This window comes from Oryzias latipes, chromosome 1 (genome assembly GCF_053564925.1).
Source record: "Oryzias latipes strain Hd-rR chromosome 1, Olatipes_Hd-rR_3.1".
In the NCBI taxonomy this organism is placed as follows: Eukaryota; Metazoa; Chordata; class Actinopteri; order Beloniformes; family Adrianichthyidae; genus Oryzias; species Oryzias latipes.
In genome coordinates, this window is record NC_136237.1 from 32,171,777 (window position 1) to 32,189,430 (window position 17,654).

General features: G+C 40.0%; 1 protein-coding gene across 31 annotated transcripts in view; it reads left to right on the forward strand.

The window, feature by feature from the left end:
- The window catches only part of ptprdb (protein tyrosine phosphatase receptor type Db), a 227,028-nt gene that overhangs the window by 93,087 nt on the left and 116,287 nt on the right, over positions 1-17,654 (forward strand). Inside the window, exon 1 of one of the 31 annotated variants that reach the window (XM_078945265.1) lies at positions 15,037-15,185. The exons of 28 other annotated variants lie outside the window; for them this stretch is intronic. The gene's annotated coding sequence lies outside the window, so the exon portion shown is untranslated. Of the gene's footprint in view, positions 1-15,036; positions 15,186-17,654 lie in introns of those variants that run through there. 2 more of the 31 variants (XM_078945255.1, XM_023956026.2) reach the window with 2 other exon arrangements.

Below are 17,654 nucleotides of genomic sequence, written 5' to 3' on the forward strand. Positions count from 1 at the left end.
GGGTTCCAAAAGCTGAACTGTGAAAATGTTTCCAAAATATGCAAAACGACTCTCTAAAAATAGTCACCAAGTTGCTGCAGATGTCTCCAATCCAACTCATTTCAAGTTTTTCCCAATTAGGTTTCGATGAGTCATGAAGTGCTCAAAATGTGGGACAACTTTGTGAGAAGCTGACAATCTATACTAATAGGATGAGACACAATAATTGTGACTGATTAGAGATAAGAATATATAAAGAGAGAGAGAGAAGGATTCTTTGTGTTGCAGATGCAGCCAGCATGTCATTACCACCTAACATATTTATCAACAGCTGCTGAATTTGAAGACCGATTTTTCTCAAAGCATCCAGATTTTTGTGCAAAGTTTAGGATAATTCCCTGTAAAACATTTCCCAAGATTCTTAAAATTCTCCCTTTAGTCTAGGAGTGATTTGCTGCAGCCTAGCAGGATACTAAATTTAGAAGAGTTTTAAGACACATTCTGTTTCACTGAAAGAAACTTTGTCCCACCAATTTTTGAATGGGAAACAATCCCAGGGAAACAAAAGTGATCCCAGATATTTATCAAATTTAAATTACACAAAGCATTATTTGTGTAAATTTTTAGACACGTTCATATTTAATGTAGTAAAATTGGTTATAAAGAGTATTTTATCTTCGGGGTCGATCATGCACTAGTTGCAATTACTTTTGTAAGATGATAGAAAAAAAGGTTAGAAATAAACTAAAACATAACTTTTTTTTTGTTTTAACTTGTCCTGTCCAGCGGTGGAGCAAACAGATAAGAACTGAAGGCCTTTTCTGTTGGACAGATTTTACTATAATTATAGGGGGTTATGAATCTTTGGACACATGAGGTGTATATTTGAATAAACTCCTTTTGTATTTGAGGCTAGACTTTATTTATAGTATTTATATTAGTATACATTTATTTTTTGGACTGAGACAAAAAGAGTGGGATGTTAAAGATGGGTGATGAGGGCACAAAAAAGGGAAAAAAGGTTTAGTCAAGCATTTGTAGTACAAAAAAATGAATATAAAGGATATGAGGATTACAAAAAGAGGCAACAAGTTGGCTCTCAAAACATGGCTCCAGAAACCGTCATACAAATACATTTCAAGATGTTCAAAATACAAAATGCACATGCACAAATAAATGCAAACTAACAAACACAAGCAATCATAAAACATGTATAATAAATTAATTATTATGATATAATATTTGCTAAAACATAGCTACAAAAACTGCACATGGAAAAAAAACAGGAAAAAGATGAAAGAGGGGAAAACAAAAGTACAAAGTTTCACGTTTCCTCACAAAATGTCCCTAAGATTGATAGGAAGTTCACTCCACCTGTCAAGACCCTGGCCTGTAAGTGCACACAGGACTTCTGCCTTGCATTATCAAACATACAATTCACTTATGAAACCAAAATTAGCTGTAAAGTGTAAAGTGTGAATTTCCATCCTTTTTTTAATGTGTATTACAAACACACAACTGATGACAGCTTCATCCCATGTAAATCTATGTTGCGCCCATGAATTCAATTTACAACAACCCTTAGTTTCAATCTATTGGTCGGCTATTTATGTTATTATTATATCACATTTAAGATAATTTGCTTTTTTTGGAGTGATTTAGACGGAATTGGGTTGTAATGATTTACAATTTTTTTGGAATGAATGGGATTTAAAAAGTCATAATCATTGACTTTTGTGTTGCATCTTTAGACAACCTTAGTTGAGAATTAGTATTTCAGAAATACAATAAGTTCAAGTAAATTAAACTATCCCGATTGAGTGACAAAACTCGAAATCCATGTCAGAGGTGATAAGTAAAAAATAACTGTCCATACTGTTTGGGACAAACACATTTCCATCATTCTTAGTGGCAATCTACCAATTTCATCAGGTCTTTTATTACCCACAGTCCTTTACAGGTCATCTGTGTTTTCTGTTGATGGAAATATTAATGCAGATATTGGCAGCAGAGCGATTGTGTTCAGGCCAGTGCTCTGAGTGGTTCAATACAGAGTGACTGGAAGTGGAGCTACACATTCATTCAGTGAGGATGGCATTGGGAAGAGATATCCTGTGAAAGCTGTAATCTTAAAGACCAAACCCTTATATCCACAAAGATTTAAAAAAAAAAAGACAACATGCACACGCATTGGATTAGGGCGGGGATTGTGCAAGCGCAGCTGTAAAACAGACAGAGACAGATAAGTGTCATACTTGATAAAAAACACACACATATACACACTGTATTAAGAGTGAACCGAAGCATGGATTTATTTGTTTAGGTTAATGACTTTTATGACTCACAGCGATTGAGCTTGAGTACAAAAAAAGAAAAAACTAGGGGGAAAAAGCAGTTCAATGGAGCACCAAAGAAGCTCTAGCAAACAATTACCGACCCAGAAAGAAGATGACATGAACTAAAGGTCAACGATATTTCGTGTAGCGTTCACGTGACGATAGTAGGTTCTTAATCTGATGTAAAAACTAAAACCCTGTTACATAAAAGGGAAGACAACTCCTGGAAAAATGGCATCCCTGCTATTTAGGGAGTTTTGTAACCCCATCTTGAATTACGTTTCTGACACCAGTAGGGATAAATGATGAGCAGCAGAAAAATGTTACAATCTTTCCAATGTGATGCAGTGCCTTTGCAACTCTTAAATGGCCTTTTTACAGAAAAAAAAAGTTGCATTTGAAAACTGCTCAAACCTATCGACATCATAAAAGACGGCATCTATCATGGCTGGAGGATTTACTTTCCAAGTTCTGAAAAGTCATGGATGTCATAATGCTTAAACAAACTACAGTCAGGACCATAAATATTTGGACAGACACATTCTTTCTAATTTAGTTTCTGCACATTACCACAGTGAATTTTAAATAAAACAGCTCAGATGCCATTGAAGTGCAGACTTTCAGCTTTTATTCCATGGGTTGAACAAAAAGGTTGCATAAAAATGTGAAAAACTAAAGCCTTTTTTAAACACGATCCCTTCATTTCATGGGCTCATAAGTAATTAACAAATGAAATAACTGTAAACAAAATTTTCATTACTAATATTTGGTTGAAAACCCTTTGCTGGCAATGACAGCCTGAAGTCTTGAAGTCATGGACATCACCAGATGCTGGGTTTTCTCCTTCTGGATGCTCTGCCAGGCCTTTACTGCAGCGGCTTTCAGTTGCCGTTTGTTTGTGGGCCTTTCTGTCTGAAGTTTAGTCTTCAACAAGTGAAATGCATGCTCAATTGGGTTAAGATCAGGTGACTGACTTGGCCAGTCAAGAAAATTCCACTTCTTTGCTTTAATAAACTCCTGAGTTGCTTTGGCTGTATGTTTTGGGTCGTTGTCCATCTGTATTATGAAACGCTGCCCAATAAGTTTGGTTGCATTCTCCTGGATCTGCACAGACAGTCTGTCTCTGAACACCTCAGAATTCATTCGACTGCTTCCTGTGTCACGTTATCAATAAACACTAGTGTCCCAGTGCCACTAGCAGCCATGCACGCCCAGACCATCACACTGTGTTTTACTGATGATGTAGTGTGCTTTGGATCATGAGCCTCTCTACGCCTTCTCCATACTTTTCTCTTGCTATCATTCTGGTAGAGGTTGATTTTGGTTTCATCTGTCCAAAGAATTTTTTTCCAGAACTGTGCTGGCTTTTTAGCAAAGTCCAATCTAGCCTTCCTATTCTTGAGGATTATGAGTGGCTTGCATCTCGCAGTGTACCCTCTGTATCTACTTCCATGCAGTCTTCTTTTGATGGTAGACTTGGATATTGATACACCTATCAACTCCAGGCCTTTTATCTGCTTCACTCATAATGACATAAAAAGGGAATTGCCCACACCTGCCCATGCAATAGCATGGAAGTCAATTGTCCAATTACTTACGAGTCCATGAAATGAAGGGATTGTGTTTAAAAAATGCTTTAGTTTTTCACATTTTTATGCAATCTTTTAATTCAACCCATGGAATAAAAGCTGAAAGTCTGCACTTCAATGGCATCTGAGTTGTTTTATTTAAAATTCACTGTGGTAATGTGCAGAAACTAAATTAAAAAGAATGTGTCTCTGTCCAAATATTTATGGTCCTGACTGTATGTGAAAAATATGGACTCACCTCATCTGAGAGACAGTAAGCGCTGCAAACAGCTCTGACTGACTTCCGGTGGCTCACCTGACATATGTCTCGGGAGTCAGCCATGAGCTGTGACCCGCGAACCGGCTCATTAAAGCTTCAATGTTATTCATGCCATGAATTGAGCATTGGAGCACCATTTGGCTTCGTATATCTCAGTAGAGTGAGTTTTGTTAGGAAAATGAGCGGACATGTGGCAGGAGTGGCTCTCAGTGTGATTTACGACTCACAGACATTGGCTCGCACATGATGGGCTGTCACTGTGCGGGTGTTACTTCCCCAGAGCAGAATCCACAGGCGAGGTGAGCCCATAAAGAGTCACAAGATTTTATTTAGGCTTATGATCAAAAAAAGGGATGGGGTTTGATTGAAGAAACAATACAAAGATTAGATTGTTTCCGATCTAGCAGCCCCTCATGTTTATGACCATCCACAGTCAACCCACAAACTTTATAGGTCATCCCCATATGGGTGCTTTTGACATCATTTTGTCTGTAAGGACTATTGATTTGGTTTTAGATTAGCATGTCTGAGGTTTGAAAGGCTTTCACCAAAGAGTTGCCATTTATGTCACACTTCTGAACTTCATGATTTTTGGTTTGATCTCCTGAACTTCCAAATTATTTTCTTTTCATAAGGTACGTGTTGTCTTACATCTCACCTGGTCTATCTAAAAGACGACCTGGTGCATGGTAGCTGCTCAATTCCATACTAAAGGTATTCATTCAGATTAAACTTAAAAGTAAAAAGATTATTTTTTCTTTGTAAATTGCTCTGATTGGGTAGCAAACTAGTAAATAATATTTTAAGCTTTGGAAAATAACTTTTTTCTCTGCGAAAATAACTCTGACTTAGCTGAATTGTGCGACTGAATACTGCCGTTTTACACATAAAAACTATTCATCCGGTTGAAAAGGAAAGCATAGTAAATGTAAGCTCTTTCATACAAATTGGCAGGTGTGGGCGATGGTGTTAATGCAGGACCAGTCCTGTGTGTCCTTTAAAATTAATTCCAAGGAGATGCAGAGCTAATCAGGATTCAAAGTTTATGCACGCTCTCCATTGAAAGCCAGTCCCATGCTTTTCATACGCCATCAGTCCTGTGGCGCCTCCTTCTGCGATCAGCCGTCAGCTGCGTCAAACACGTCCCACTCACCAAAAATATCATTCATGAGCATTAAACACACTGGAAGTCTGTGGCTTTCTGGGATCTCATTTAATCTCCAACTGCCAAAAAAAAAGAAGATGTCATATCTTCATGTCCTTTTAATGTCACTCAGCATATTTCTGCTCAGCATTCTCCCCATCCTGCTGAAACACAGAACCCACAATTTTACCAACCTTCCAATTTGCGTCTTGAACACAAACACACATGGGGACGCGCTCGCTGACACGTGCTGAAGCGCCCAGACCTCAAGTGTTGCTGTGGTGCATAATGACAGATAATTGGCTATTGTGGGCTTGCCCTCGGCAGTGAGAACCAATCACAATGACAGCTGCTTCTCCATCACCCATGTGTACACCGTGTGAGCTATATGAGCATCAGATGTCTGTGTGTGTTAGACATTGATAGCAGTTAATTTGGCTGTGCGTTCGTCGCTCTTTATGTCAAAGTAATAGTGAGCTGACATAGATGACGCTTCTGATACAACACACTCTGAGTCAGTGTGTTCAACTGTCTATTTGTGTGAAATCTAAACTGTTTAGACCAGAGTGTGTGTCGATACATGGATACACTAGTAGACCTGAGTGTAGCAGTTTGTGGCTGCAGAGCAAAATTCAATTCAGGAATTTTCAAATTCAGTCCTAAAATATAAAGCCTAAAGGGCCTTACACACCGGGACAATTATCGGCGCACGTTATTCGCCAGCATTTTTCAACACGTTTTTTGTGTTCACACCCTAGCGATTTTCGCTGACGATGAGCCGAGTGAACATGCAAATTCATTCCTTGACATTAGATGGCGCTTAATGTAAAACAGAAATACTCCGGTACACAAGGTGGCGCTGCGCAACTTTACGCTCCTTAAAGTCGCTTTTCACTCAGAAGAAGAGAGCAAGTGTTTACGTGCTTGTCAGAATGATACAAAGAAAACATGAATTTTTCCAGCACCAGTAGCTCTAGCTCTAGTTCCAGCGATGAAGAAATTATTGTTCTGTAGAATGATGTAAGACGCCGGAAAAGACATCAATTTTGGGTACATCCCATGGTTACCAGAAGAGAAGAACATGGGGAGTTTTATCGACTGGTACAAGAGCTGAAAATGTATCATGAGCGTTTTTCTGGGATATTTTACAATGTCCGTCAGTGAGTGCATCTTCCTCGTCTTATTTCTTCGCGGCAGTGTAGACGCTACTTGGCGTCTATCTTCTTCGCCGTTACGTATGTGTGCTCAGCAAGACAGTAAGTTGTGTTTTACTGTAACTTCAGAAGCTCCAGACACGTGTGCAAAAGCGCCATTCTCATTGGTCGTATAGTTTTTGACGCAGCGCGTCAAACCAAAAAAACGAACCCGAGGCGTTTTTTAAAAAATGACGCTTTTACGCGTGGCGTTTTTTGCGTCGGTGTGCACACTCACATTGGTGTCCTTTGTTTAGTCACGAGGCGTTAAACGTCTGCAAATATCGCTCTCGAAATTCATCCCGGTGTGAACAGGCCTTTAGACAGAGTATTTGGGGCCACAATAGAAAATTAAAAAATTAAAAAACAGTAATAAACTGGGAAAGTCCAAAAATAATGAGATAGAAGTTGTAAAACTGCAAAAGAAATCTAATTTTCGGGGGGGAAAGTGGTAAAATTATGAAGAAAATTGGACTTTTATGAAAGGAAACTCAGGAGGAAAATTGTCAAGGATTCCAAGGATGTACTCATATATTTATTAGAAAAACAGTTAAAACATTTTTGAGACAGAAAGCCTTAAGGCCTCACCATCAATGGATGCATTGATGGATTTGACGGCAAGTAATGTGGTTGAAGGTTTCCACCACCAACTTCATTTTTGAAAAAGCATGGCTTTTCTTATAAAATTATAAATTTTTCCCCTCATTTTTTGAGTATTTTCCTTTTAAAATTACACCTTTTTTCTTCACATTTCTTTATTTTTATGATGGCCCTAAAACTCAGTCGTAGAAGTCCCCCATATATTTAGGATTTGTTTGTCTTTTTATTGTATTTTTGCAGATTTACAGCATATTTTCCTCAAAATATCAGGACTTAATTCCTCCCCCTTTTAAAAAGTGTGTGCTTTTGTGGACTACTTCCCTGTTTTTACCGAATCATTTTCTTGCATGAGGTCGTTCTGTCTTTTAAAAGCCGTCTTCATACAACCCCAGCCCACAACTTAAATAAAAATCTGTGCTCATGTGTGCACAAAAGCTTCTGTAGAGACTGGATATTGCAAAGACACTCTGTTATAAAATAAAAAGAGGAGTGTTTGCGTGCACATATGGAGAGGCGCTTGTGTACTTCATCATGGCGGCTAGCTCAATATTCCAAAATTCAATTTCCTCTGAGTGAGAAGAGCGGGCCGGGTATTCATCATTCCTTTCTAACACTCAATAAAGGATGCTTTAGGACTGTCAGCCTGCTTGCTCTCTTGTTCTTTTCATTTTGCATCACTCTTTTTACATCCCAGTTTTTTGTGACACAAGTGCAGACGACTCTGCAGATTCACCTTTCGGCATCATTTGTCTCGTGGATGATTCAAATTCATGCAACGGCATGTTCCCTCTGTGCTTCTTTGTAATCCTGCTTAATTTTATCAGCCTGCAAACGTACATTTCCGCCTCAGATTCAATTCTCCTCTTGTAGTTAATGAACATTTTTCGATTTTGGAGGTTATTTTTGTGTCTGTGTAAGCCAAATTGGTCAACTTATGGCTCAAAAGCTCCTGTTGGACAGGGATTCGCCTGGGCCGCTAACATGTAAACAGGAAGTAAAACAGTTCTAATTCATTTTATGTTGAAGAACTCACAAAGGATTGCATAAAAACGCCCCAAATCCCTTCAGTTCAACTCAGGATATTGGTGCACAATCCACCTTTCAGCTGCTTTTCCCACGAGATTTCCCTAACTGTTCACGCTCTCCTTGTTAGCCGCATTAGGATATCTCTTTATGAAATTACGATTTTAATCTTCCAGGTGCAACCTGGGATGTTGCCATCTCTTATACCAGCCGAGTCTCTAATGGTTAGCAGCCCACTGCAGCATCTATCTGGGTGGAAACCAAAAACGCCAGGAGAACTGACAAGTGCCAAGTCTGTGCCTGAAGGTAGTAAGGGATAATGATGTGTTTGGGGCGTGTGGTACATGGGGATGTGTGTGGCATGTGTGAGCAGTCCAAAAATATGCAAACTCATTGGTATTTTTAACAAAAATAACAAAAGAAAAGTTGTTTTTTTTAGGATTGATTTCCTGAACTTTTCTGTTTATAGATCCTGAGGTTTCTTTCCGTTTGTACTGGGAAGCATGTGATCTTCTCTTGTTCTACCGATGACTCAAACATGCAGCCCAAGTTAAAAAAAAAAAAAAATCTTCAGCTGCAGGAATAAGAAACGCAGCAGTTGATGGTCTCAGGAGATAGACTCCATCAAGTCAGTGCAGCATGGCATAATGGGAAAGCAGCACACAGAATTCAGGCCAACACAACAACAACAGCTTGTTTTTTTTTTTGTTTTTTTAATGAAATCATTCAATAGATTAAAAGCAAACGCGCTCGCCAAGGTTTCTTCACTTCACCTGCAGTGTTTGCGAAGCATCCATGCGCGGTCAGGCATGTGTGCCACGCATGAATCATTGAGTTTCTATAATGAGGACATAGGTGTGTGTTTATGTCAGTGGAGCAGGTGGGTGGCATTGAGACCATCAGTGATGCTGAGATTAGAGGCAATTATTGAAATGTCATGTCTTTAATGGACCTCCACTCTGCCCTGATCTCATAAGTCATGAGTTTAACCTTCAAGAGAGAAGAACAAAAGCAAGACTGGGCCTTCATTTTTCTCTTTTATTTTTATAGTATTTACTCTTTGTTTCCATTTAGCATGTCACTATAGCCTCCATTGCAGCTCTCATCTGATTTATTTATTTATTTTCTTTTATGGCCTTGCCCACAACTCAGAAGCAAATACATTTCTAATGAACTTCAACTGCTATGCGTTCTAGAAAATAAAGCAAGCTTCACAAAACAGCAGAATCATAATTCAAGGACCTCTGGGAACTAGGGGTGAGCGGAAAAATCGATTTGGCGATACATCGCGATATTTCCTTTGGCGATTCAAAATGCTGTCAAAAACAATATCTATGTCATTATTTATGAGCATCCTCCAGCGTCTGACTCTTGTTTTCCACTTAAACCCCTTACCGCTAGTTGGCAGCACCGCCCACTGAGGCTCTTTGAGCCGCTCTACACCGCACAAAACAACTACAAGGTCTTAGCAAGATCATGAAATAAAATGAATGTCACCATTTGATTACCAGAAAAGGTGTATTAAGTCATGCAAAAAAATGAAAACGTGTTCCGGTACAATATTGCGGTCAGGAGACGTGTATCGGGATACATTTAGTATCGCCAGACTCTTGCCCCTTAAGTCGGAATGCTTTTACAATAGATCAATAGATGATCGGAGTGGGTCTTTACGTGTTCATTTCTCTAAACACCACCGCCTTGCTGGCAGGCTCTTTTTCCAACCACCAGTGCTGAACCTGAAAAATCACGATTTCAGAAAAAAAAAGGAAAATATCTCTAAGGTAAATGTGCTTTATGACAAGTTTTAAAGTGCTAATCAATTATGTTGATAAGGCTCTTCTTTGAATAACCAAGCTTTTGATTAGAGACCTTCACGCTTTTTGTTTTGTATTTCTGGTCAAACTTTTCTTCGAGCAGCGCCGCCATGATACAACTGTAACTGATTTTAACTCCGCGGTTCGGTTTGCTTCTGACATTGGTCCAACCTCCACAAAGCAGCGTGAAATCAAACCAAACAAAGGTGTGCAATCTTTTAACGCCCCCCTCCTCGGAACTGCATTAAACTGTCTAACATAGAGAGAAAGCATTGTAATGGCCGCCAATCTCTTGCGGTCAAAGGGCATCTGGTTTCATTCCCCGTCGTAAATCACAATGCTCTAATAAATCTCATCGGAGGAGAATCGCTTTAATCTAACATTCGCTAGATTGTGTGGGTAATGAACTGCAGCCATGCTTGCTTTGCCATTAACAGGCTCTTAATATCCTCCACTCCTTAATATGAGCATTAGCCGCGGAAAAGATCAGAGCAGAACACTATCTAAGTCTGGCCTCACAAAAGTATGTGCTTTAGTGAATGGGAGTTGTTGATTTAAATGCATTCAGTTTTAATTTTACAACAAAACCACATATAGTGTCATATGATGCTTTACTTGATTAAGTAAAGCTCTAGCTTTAGCATGTCTCTTGTGGCTCTCATTGCACGTTTTGTGACTGTGGGCAAACATCATTTAGGAAACTCAGAATTCCTGCAGAATTAAAAAAAAAACATTAAAAAGCAGAAAAAGAAGTGTGTCAGAAATTCACAATGTGTGCCTGGAGGGCGCATGTGGACTGGATGGAACATATGTGACCCACACACATAAAAATCATTAATGTTTGCTCACAACATCCAATATTGACCACTAAGTGCATACATTTTCATTAGAGCTTTGCTTGAATGTGTATTTAATTGCAGCGGGATTTTGTGGGTATGCTAAATTTGTGATACTTTTTGTGTAAAACAGCTCATTCAACACCCGAAGAAACTTGTATATGTGCGCTGCATGCATCCAGCTCTGTTTTAAAAGTTTTGTTTTGTTCTACCCCCTAACCTAAGGGGTTTGTGCAACAAAAGCACATTCACATGCCTCCGTTTCTTTAAAGAACCACTCCGATTATCTTTAGATCTATTTTCAAATAAAGAAATACCTAGAAATGCAGTTTTGACCTTCATTTTCTTTATATATATGTCCTCCATCTTGAGAAAAATGCAACAAGGACATGTTAAAAACATCAAAAACATGATTGTCAATTGACAATCACAAACATCGTATTTGGTGTTGTAGGTCGACACAACCAGAAAGGTTTGTGGGCATGTTGCGTAGTGTGAAACGATGCATGCAGCATACATGTTCTTGTGTTCTTGTGATACTCTTTTACGGAAACAAGTAAATATATTTCAATGACAAACTCAAAAAAAAAAAAACAAGTGCAGTATTTTTTGCACTTTCAGGCAAAATAAACAACTATTTTCAAAATTATGTCATATATAAGGTGCAGCATAAAGGCAAAGAGACACAAACAGTCCTTCTGGGCACACAATCCTTCACGCTGAGCTCAGCTCAGTGCAGTGCTTAAGTGTGCTGTGGTTGATTGAGTGAAATGAGAGTCAGTTGTGCGGCATCCAGGAAGTGGGGTTAGAACTCTGAAGATGGCTCCCGATGGTGACCAGAGCGGGAGACAGAGGTCTGACCTCTGACAGATACTGTGACCACCCTAATTCCCAGACTTGCTGATAACGTAAAAAGAACACGGTCCAACACCACTATAGGTAATACCCATAAGCGTATTCACAATAACATTTTGTACCTTTCAAAATCAATTTCTGATTTCTGGCTATCACAGACCTGTAACTTCTTCTTTAGGAGGATCCTCTGTCCTCTATTTGTTACCTGTATTAATGGCACCTGTTTGAACTGGTTATCTATTTAAAATACATATGTCCACAACCTCAAACAGTCACACTCCAAATTTTACAATAAATTAATTAATTAAAAAATTAAGGGTTTTAAGTGTGCCTTATAGAGCGAAAAACAAGGTAAATACTATATATACTAATGGAGGATAAAGAGGTAGATAACGCATCCTCTTCTGGTTTAAAGTGTTTCTCCAAAGCAGAAATAGGTTTCGCTTCTTTATACCATCCATCTAAAAGAGCCTCTGACTCCAAGTTTTTTTGCTGCTTGCCGAATGTGCTGTTCACAGGCGGTTTTTCTGTCGGCTATTGTGTATACCAGCGTGTGCAATCCTCTTTACAATCAGCTCCAGAGCCGTCCCCTTCTTTATCAGCGGGCTCTCTGTCTTTGAGACACTGGCTCTGCCGTGCCGACTGATAACCAAAAAAACCAAAAAATTTCTCTTCCCAGCGCAGAAGCTGTTCTCTTACTGCAAATCTGGAAGGAGTCAGTGGAGTCCGAAAAAGTTTCACATTAACATGTTCCTGCAGGAAATGATCAACCACACAAAAAATCCATTACGGTCTATTTACCCAGAGGTAGAGCTATAAGGGGGGAGGGGGGTCAAGGGGGAACAGCTGTCCCCCCTAGCAAAAAGCTTTCACCCCCACTTACCCTTCTTTTAGAGTCAAAATAAAATTTTCAAAAATTAAAAAAAAATTAAAAAATAAAATTTACAATAAATTAATATTTTGTTAATTTGAATTAAAATCAAATGTTCTCTTTTGTATACCTTTCAAAGTTTTATGCCCCCCTCACATCCCCCTCATAAAATGTTCTAGCATTGCTGCTGTTTACCTCAAAGATTTTTATTTATTCTGGATTCTGAGGTAACAGAAGTGGAAAATTATTTGACAGTTAAGTGAGTTATGGAGGTTTACTTTACTTTTCTATGTGAAAGTTGAATAAAGTTAATGTATTTAATGTCCATCAAAAGACTTAATTCAAACTTTTCAAATGCTGAAAATAGCAAAACACTTCACAATGTTCACTCATGCATGTGCATTTTTGGCTGTTTATATATATATATATATAGAGAGAGAGAGAGAGAGAGAGAAAGAGAGAGAGAGTGAGAGAAGAGATTTGTGAGACTTTTTAACATTGACAAATGAAGGCCAGCAAAAAAAATATTTAAACTATGATGGTTTTAATGTGATTCATTAGCTCGGATTACTTTTTTTAAATACATTTTCTGTTCAAAAACTAACTTTTGCTGCTTTTTCTTGATACATTTTTGCTTGAAACTAGATTTAAACATGGATCCCCAGTAAGTCATCAATTTACCAGCGAGCTGAATCTTTCTTATGCATGCTGTCATAATCACACTGCACATCTTAAGCGCTCTGGGCAGCTCCATCTGGGAAGATTTTGGATTTTATTGGAGTCGTCATCCAGCTGGGAGAACACATTTCTCACATCTGTTCAGCAAAATTAAAGGACGAAAAGAGAATTTCATGCTTCCAATGACCCCTCCAAACCCATTTAGGGATTCTGTACTTTCACAAAGTAAAGGGAGGCTCTGAATAATAGGAAATATTTAAGCAGCAACCCCCAACACACACACACACAAACATACACACACAACCCCTTGCTTATCAAAAAGCTGCTTCTCTCTGGAGATAATATCAGCTTCACTTGTCTCCACAGATAAATCCCGCTTGTGATTGCTGCTCTTTTAATCTCCAAATATTATCCGGGAGAGCTTGTCGCCAAAAGTCAAGCAAGATTTAATCTGAAATTGAGTTAAAATTTCACAAAATAAGGAAGAAATAATAATGCCACACATTACTAACGTAAAGTGTTGCATACCAGCGCAAAGCAGTTTTCCTCTGTGACAAATCTGCTGATTTAGGTTTGACTGCAAAAGCACTTCCCTTTTCTCTGCTTCAGAATCTCCTGGATAATGAGTCAATAATCAATCCATTAAAGTAGAAATCGATCTTTTATGCCTTTCCTTTTTTCTGGTGACCTAACGGAAAACAACAGTAAATCCAAAGCCTGCTAGCTTGATGCTAACGTAGAAAGGAATTTCCCATAGGACGACTAACCCTAACACTAAGTTGACCTAAACATACATTGCTGACTAAGTGAACAAGTTTATTTACACACAGTCATGTATTTTCCAAACTCTTTTTTTTTTGTGGTCTAAAACTGTTTTTGCTCAATCTTAAGGAATAAAGTCTAATCTCTAATGCTATCGTGCAAGCTCCACCTAGTGGCCAAACTGAAACGCCCTCCAGGAGAGGCAGAACACTATGATCTGTATGTTTTTGTTGGAGCTTCTCCTTTCGATAATCATGTGACACTGTATGGTGTTAACAATCTCATTGGTTTATTATTTCACTAATACATTTTACAGTATGTGTAAAATGTATCAGATTAAAATGAATATCTTCAGAATGTATATAGATAGATTAATATTGAATTTCTATACAAATATGTCTGAGTGTGTAAACCATGCAAATTGAAAACGGAATCGATTCGATCCAGACTCTGGTGGATCGAATGGATTCTGGAAATTATTGGTGATACCCAGCCATATTTATTATGATAATTTTGTAAGAATCTCACTACTGTAATACGCGGCACATCAGCAAAATAATGCTGATGTGAATAGAACAAGCTCCTACTGGTTATGTTGTGAACTGCAGGTTGATCCAAGCAATTTTCCAAGGACAAAGGTCAAAAAGCATCTTAAAGTGAAACATTTCCAGGCTACTAAATGATTTCCCTGACAAGTTTGAAACTTACCTATTTTTTTTAGAACATCCCCCCCCCCCCCCCCCCCCCCCCCCACACACACACACACACGCTCCTGTACTGCTTATTGATCCTCACATCCTCCTCTTCCTCAGTCCTCCACCGGGACCGTTTCATTTCTTTCCGTGATGAAACAAGAACAGGCTGCCCCCCCCTCCACCTATAAAAATAAATAAATAAAAAAAATGTCGCATGCAGATCATTCTGATCGCGTCTATCTCTAAAATCATAATCTACCCAACTTCAGTCCAGCCGCCGCACCTGAGGACTCCATCTCACAGATTCAGACACACGCTCACACATACACACGAACACACACGGTGTGGGAAATTACTGGAGCGAGAGAGCGCGTTGGCTGTGTGGAGAGGGAGGGAGGAGGAGGGGGGGTCGCCACAGACGCGCGGAGCTGCTGGATTATTCGGGCTGCAGCCTCGCTGGATGTTGTACCGACGACGGACGGAGAGTCTGATTCTCCTCGGACTGCGAGTTTCCACCCCACCCCACCCCCCCACGCAAGGATTCTGATATGGTGAGCCTGTCGTTCTTTGCTTTGTCTGACCGAACTTTGGCGTCTGCGTGCGTCCGTGCGCGCGATCGCGCACCCATAACGCGTGTGGTTGGGTTCAGGTGATCGCTTTGGGTACTTGTCCGGATTCCAGAGTTGAGTTCAGTCCCATAACCTGCCATTCTATAATTCAACCTTGCGTTATAATATTAAATACACACATAGATAAATACAGAGTAGAACCGTTCCAATAGATCCAATTGAAACAACAGTTGTGGATTGATAAAGCTGGAATTCACGGGGTTTCTTCTGGTGTTGATCACTGCCCCCTCCCACAAAACACCCTCAGGGGTATTTCCCCATGACTGGACCCACTGGCACTGCTGTGTAGCAAAACTGGATGGATGTTCATGTTGCATATGTCTATGAGGCTTGACTTGATGGAACCCTGTGAGTTTGTCAGAGGATTGATGGAGAAAGGAGCGCTTTTCACCTGTCTGTGGAAGGAGGTGATCACTCCCTGTCAGGTGTCGGTGTTTGACAGCAGTCAGCACTGCAGCCCATACATACACTTGCCTGCAGATCAATCGAGCAAGCAGCCGACAATTAGTAAGTGCAAGAGGGAGATGTGTGCAGCACAGGAAGAAAGAAGGTCTTAATGAAGGGCTGCTGTGAGAAGTGGGGGATATTCTCTAAATGTGAAATACATCTTTAAAAACCAGCTATTTTTTTCTCATAAAATTTTTTTTAGTTCAATATTTAGGTTTGCAATCTTAAAAAAAAAAAAAAAAAAAGATGAACAGATGTGTTTTAACGCCAGAACTGTAAAATGTGTGCATGCTTGACATCGAAAGTGGACCACTCGCATCTCAGAGGGTCAGAGGTGCCTTGTCACATGTCAGATTGTGGATGAAGTTTACCCGGGCTTATCCTCATTTCTGCCAATGTATGTGTGCGCATGTGTGTGTGCGTGCACGTGCATCTGCACAGCTGTTTCACCTCTCAGAGAGATTACGTTTCACAAGATGTGATGGATGCCAGTGTCTGCAAAGCCAGCTGTGTTTCTGCACAAACCCCCTTTCGTCAGCACATTCTCGGTGACATGCGATGTATGTGTGCATCTGAAGCGACAGTGCCCAGAAGGCTGAGTCAGGGCTGGGAGAGGTGGCGTTAGGGTCAAGGATGTTATGAGTGGGGTTTGGTAATTATAGGGACCTTTTCGGTTTCCCACGGACCGGGCCAGCTCAGTCTGAACCAGCAGGATGTGAGAGGAGAGGGTCAACAGAGCCATCCTGTCAAGATGAATAAAACGTGCACAAAAAAAAGGAGGGGGGGGGGGGGTTCCTGTTTTCCCACACATAGAAACTTAAGCACAGGTGGGATTGTCATGAGTCAAACTGCGGATGTAAAGGCTATTTTAGGCAGAAGCCCGGCAGTGAAAATGGACTTTCTACAGCCGTGGTCAGCCAGCATCCAGCTGCGGTGCAGAAGTGATAGGATAGAGCAGGGGAAAAATAAAAAGAGGACGTGAGATGGGGGGGGGGTTGGTGGTGATGAGAGAGTCAGCAATGCTATTGATTTAGCTGGCAGTCGGAGGGGACAGCTTCCAATCCATCTTGGCTCTCCCTATCATCTGTCCGCCAGTTCACCAGCGTCTGTCCCGGCCTTCCTGCCTTTTTATTTTCTCCGCCTGAGATCTAGATTGACCCTCACTCTCACTTTCCCAGACATCCCATCCAAATCGATAATATTTGTTTCTGTCATCCCTCTGTTTTACTTGCTTGCTCCCTTTGTTTGATCTGTTACAACTTTTGTGCATCACCGATTTAGAGGAATGTATGTTATCTTTTCCTCGCAAGTCATGCCTGTTTTCTTTTTATGCATCACATAATTCCTGACATGAATCAGCAGTGCCGGACTTAGCAGTTTGGGAAGCCCAGGCCAACAATAACACGGGCCCCTCTGCAGCAGTTGTATTATAATTTTTTTTTTTTTTTCAAAATACTTAAGTTACATTCACATTGGCCTCGTTGACGTACTTGAAAAGTCTGTTAATGCACGTAAATTGCAGGTTTCAGACTACATTTAAACTGTTGCGTTCACACATAGCTGCATACGTTTTTGTGACAATTTGGGGGCTTCGCTTACAACACACATGGCCGTGTGTCGCCACGTGTGTCGCCAGCTCAGTCAGATCATCTTTGACCAATCAGGGATTCAGATCTGGTAGTGACGAGGTGAAACTCACCAAGTGAACACAGACAGGCAACCAACCTAAATACGTCTGCCTTTGTTTTTCAAAAAGTTTTATGCCATTTTAGTGATTTTGGGTTGTTATGACAGAGTTCAATAATATTGAAATTTAATTTTGACATTTATTTTAAGTGTTCAGCAAAGGCAATCGCTCACGTTTGCCTTATGGTAAGACCGCCCTTGGGAATCGGTCGTTTATAGGAAAAATGTGTCTTTCCCTGCGGAGAAGAGCATATGGCC